This window comes from Fukomys damarensis, unplaced genomic scaffold (assembly GCF_012274545.1).
Source record: "Fukomys damarensis isolate Sample0158 unplaced genomic scaffold, DMR_v1.0_HiC HiC_scaffold_1, whole genome shotgun sequence".
Taxonomy (NCBI): domain Eukaryota; kingdom Metazoa; phylum Chordata; class Mammalia; order Rodentia; family Bathyergidae; genus Fukomys; species Fukomys damarensis.
In genome coordinates, this window is record NW_022900913.1 from 45233046 (window position 1) to 45238057 (window position 5012).

At 38.7% G+C, this 5012-nt stretch overlaps 1 pseudogene; it reads right to left on the bottom strand.

Annotated features, from left to right (window-relative positions):
- Positions 1-322: 322 nt before the first annotated feature.
- Positions 323-2259, bottom strand: LOC104864125 (annotated as a pseudogene).
- Between the last annotated feature and the right edge of the window lie 2753 nt (positions 2260-5012).

Below are 5012 nucleotides of genomic sequence, written 5' to 3' on the forward strand. Positions count from 1 at the left end.
TCATCTAGGAGTTGTTGGATCAATCTCTCATGATCCCTGACTGTTTTTAAGAGACCTCTCTTTTAACAGTCACTGATTGCAACAATCTTATCTTCTATATCTGAGATTCTATCTTTGTATTCTTTTATTCTGTTGTGTATACTTTCAATAGAGTTTTTAATCTCCTGGATATCTGTTTGAATCTGTTTTATAGATTCCATCTCTTTCCTATGTTGGGCATTTTTTTCTTTCCATTTCTTTCTTATGCTGGGCCTTCATGGCTTCTATCACAGTTGTGAGCTCTTCTATTTTTTTTGTCAGTTTCTGTTCTAGAGTCTCAAATCATGACTTTCATTTTGTTCACCATCTCTATGGTTATCTGCCAACAGAGGGCCTCTTCTCTTTGAACTGGTGGAGCTCTTGCTGGCAGCACTGCAGCTGTCCTTCCAGGTGCTCCTACACTCCCAAAAGCCACCTCTGTTCATCTGTACTTGCCTGCTATTGAAGCAGCAGCTCTGGCATCTTGGTCTGCAGTTCCCTGATCTCATTCTTGTCATTCAAGTCTTTCTCAAGGCTTTCCATGTTCTCCTGCAATTCCTTTACACAGGCATCAATCTCTTCCCTCAGCTCTCTATGCCTGTCCAGAAGCTCATCCATCTTTTCATGTAGCTGGCAGTACTCCTCCTGGCTCTCCTGATACAGGGCCTGCACTCCCTGCAGTTTTTCCAGCACCTTGGCCACTGTTTCCTCAAAGTGCTCTAAGTCTTTAGGCTCAGCTGGGTCCCCTTCAGCACTGCTGCTGATGTAACTCTTAGGACAGCTGTCAGAGCTACTCCTGCTGCCATAGCTTTTCTTAGAGGTGATGCTGCTGCTGCTGGAGCAGTAACTCTTCTGACAGGCCTCACCAGAAGTGGTCCTGTCATAGCTTCAGAGGAAACCCTTATTGCTGGCCTGGGTGCTGGCATAACTCTTTTGATAGTTCTCATTGTCATCAATGGTGCTGCCATAACTCCTGTGGAAGTTCTCACTGCTGGCAGAGTTCTCCTTGTAGGATTCAAGACTCTTTTGATGCAGGGGGACTGCATTTGGAGAAGCTGTGTTTCTTCCAGACAGAGCTGCAAGTCAGCCTATAGCCTCCTCTGCTCCTTGAGGAGTGGCCCATGCTGTTGTTGTAGCAGCTCCTGTTCCTTGTGGTTGGCAAAGTACAGCTCCTGCAGAGCCTGCAGCTGGTCTAGAAGGAGCTTGGACTTTTTCTCACTATTTGTGGACTTAGGTGTTTGGCATCCTCAGGATTTATCAACACTTCCTGGAAATGAAAGTCTTTGAAATCTCACAGCTCTTTGTGTGCCTCTATCTGTGCCTTTAATAGATGCTCTTCATTCTGCATCAGTTTTCTTTGTTCCTCCTGCAAGCCTTGGTAGAGCATTTGTAGGTCCCATAGGTCTTGTAACTGTGTAAGCGCTCCTGACTCTTATAGAAGAGGTCACATTTGGGCAGCGGAAATGTGAGCTGGTGCAGCTTCTCCTGTAGCAGGCCCTGCTCCTCCCACAGCTTCCTCTGATCCTCCAAGAGCTCACACTGCTCCCTCCACAACTGCCCCATCTCTTTCTGGCTGGCCTTGAACTTCTCCTGTAGTCCATCAGCCTGGATAGCAGTGCATCACACTTATTGGCACACTTTCCTGTCTGTTCAGGAGAGGGCTGGGTGGTCTTGAGCTGTTTTAGCTCCCGCTGGTGCAGCAGAAGGCCCTCCCTGAGCTGGTTGTACATGCGAGATTTATTTCATATCCCCAAAAATAATTTACCTTGGTAAATGTTCCACATATATTTGAAAAAATGTATATTCTGTTGCTGGGGAGAACGCTCTAAAATGTCAATTAAATTAGTCAAGTTTTCCCATGTTTTCTGCATCCTTGCTGACTTCTGGATTCTTATTCTATAAATTCCTGAGAGGAGTGGTGAAATTTCTGACTAAAATCAAGGCGGTATTTGTGATATTATATGCTTTCAAATATTATCTCCATCCTATACCCTCAGGTTCACTGATACATAGGAGAATACATCTAACATGCTCTCCCTCTCCTTTATTAGGAGTCTTACTCATTATTTGTCCCATTTCAGCCATTTATATTTTCCCATAAACTTTTGTTGATCTGTAGGGGATATTTGTACAAAAATCTCAACTTTGGGTTCTATTCCTACTTTGAAACTCAAAATACATTTCTTAAAAATGTTGTAAATCATGTTTATGTTCTTCATGTTTCATGAGTTGTCTGCTTCCTGATCATGTAATATAGTTGTGCATACAATCAAAGCCATTTACAAAGTTTTGTGTGAGGTTAAGTGCTCTACTAAAAAGTTTTCAGTTTTAATATTTAAATATAAATGAGAAAACTGTTAACATATTTTTAAAATATCAGTTAGCAAATTCAAGAAGCAGATTATACTAATTACAATTACTGAGAAGTTACACATCATGAATTTGAATTTCTCTTTATGAGGCTTAATGTAGCTTAGCACTTCACCTCACGGAAGTTACATTATGGAAAGAGACATAAAAGATTTGAGTTGATTGGTCTGTATCACAATAGAGCCTAAAAATGGGCCAAGTCTCCAAAGGTGGCCACACTGCCCATAAATTTACCTCTCAGCTCTTGCCATATTTGAGGAAGGCAAATGAAGGTCTGAGAACAAGCATAGATGAGGATTGTAATAATTCCATAAGCAAAGAGTCAAGTTCACTACTGGAAAAAAAATCTATCTCATATTCAGCCAGTTTTGAGAAAACTGCTGAGCAAGTACAGTGTGATCATATCTCAACATTAAAATATACAGAATCATCTATAATGGATTTCTAGTAAATGGAAAGATGAGACAAGGATCAACAAGCTGATACATTAATACTAAAATGGGTCACAGGAAACAAATTTTTGGTATAACTGTCATGCAAAAGAACAAATATCCCACTTTGGGAAATTTGTCATTATTTCTACACCTATGAGTACCTATTCTCTTTAGGTTATGTACTGGATAACATAGAGGCTATTAATATGACTATTTCACCTGATCTCAAGGAAAATTGTTTAATGAGTTGATGATTATAATGCTTTATAATGAAGAGCAAGGTAGGCTGCATTTTTCCTATTATGAAGGCTCAACAATAGGATTATCTTCTAATTAAAAATTCCCTGAGACAATTTTCTACCTAGATGTGGGAATGCCCAAGACGTGGCATTTTAAAGGAAGGAACACTTTCCTTGGTCACTAGACTGTTCCCAAACTGGTTGATACATGTGGGCCTTAGTTGTAATATTTTTGAATTAAGATACAAATACATGAGACAGTGTATGACTTGCTTTAATCTGAAATTCTACACTGCTAGTGTTTTACTTTTGCAGGAGCTAAAACATAGAAAAGAGACCCAGCAGGCATTTCTCCAAGATATCCTATCACAAGATGACTTCCTCATCTGGGCCAATGTTCTTTCACCTGTGGAGATGAACTATGAAAAAAAAACTGGTTTTTCTTGGTCCAGACACAGACAGGGTTGGTAAGGACCCTTTTCCACCATTAGGACATCCAGAGTAGTGACAATAGGTAACATTTCACTCTCTGTTCCCAAGCGTAAAGGAGAGAAGAACTTGAGATTGATCCTCATGATAGAAGCCCTCTTATCTGATCTATTTTGTATAGGTAATTGGCCAGTTTATTAAATAAATGTATTAAAGTCAAGAATCTTCTATTGTGCATTGGCTATGTTTCCGTTTTTTTTATATAGTAAAGTAAGAAGTTAAGACACTGAGAAGTAATTTGAGTTAAGTGTCATTCACATTTCCTCAAGCTTTTATGATTGGCTCACCCACAGCTAATTCAACAATTTTTCTTTAGCAAATTGGCTAGCATTCTATTTGGTTTTATACAAACACTATCATAAATTTATTAGCTTACACAATAATTAACTACATTGTATAATAAAAAGAGACTCTACCTTAGAAGCTTCAGTTCATTGCCACACATGTTCAAGAAATGACATGCTGCTACAACTTCCCAAATTCATCCAACATGGGATGCAACGAGATGGACTTGAGAAATCCTTCCAGGTCTATTTGTGCAAAAGTTGGTAAGTGAATGGCCTTTTTAAGAAAAGCCAGTGGATCACATGACCAGCTTGGCATGTTTATAAAGCTGTTTCAAATACAACTACCCAGTTCTGATATTGGAAAAGCATTTTTTTTCAGCTTTAATTGAGTTTATTGGTACATTTTAGGGATACAGTACAGTTACATTCATTGTTGGGATTTTGTACCTCTACATGGCAAGTCTTGATTCTCATTTTTTTTCCCCTATTTTAAATGTTGTATAGTACACAAGCAAAAGGAATGGAGTGACTTCAGGGTGTCTGACCAAATATGAAACTTGGAAGAAATAGTATCAATGAAGATATTTTTATTGGACAACTTCAGGTAAGCAGAACACCCATTTAATACTCCAGTGGCTCATTCCCTTCACCATGAGCTCAGGCATGGCTACATCATACTTTAATCTGTGTCTAAACAACCCAGAAACCATGATAACTCTTTAAAATGTCATAAGGAACTACTAAGGAATAGCAGAACAAATCTCTTTCCTTAGTGGCAAAGGAGATTTACACACACCCTCAAAGAAGCCATGTGGTTATAGCATTCCCTTGACATATAATAAGTAATTGTAGATACTTATGTAATATTTTCTAAAGAAACAACATTCTCAAAGACCATTACAAGAAGCAGGAAGCAAATCACATATATGTTTTTCTTGCATTTGGTCCCCATACACACTTGTACTTCAAAGAGATATTTGTTTACATAAAGCTCCTTGTAAATAGCCAGCTAAAATAAGATACGTATCAGAACACCTGCATATGAGGTCTTTGCAGAATAAGATAATATGCTGTGACCACTAAGTGATTCGTCATTGGTTATTTTTGAAACTATACCCCAACACATTAACTACTATTATAACTATTTAAGCATGAAATGTGCTTCATGGAGAATT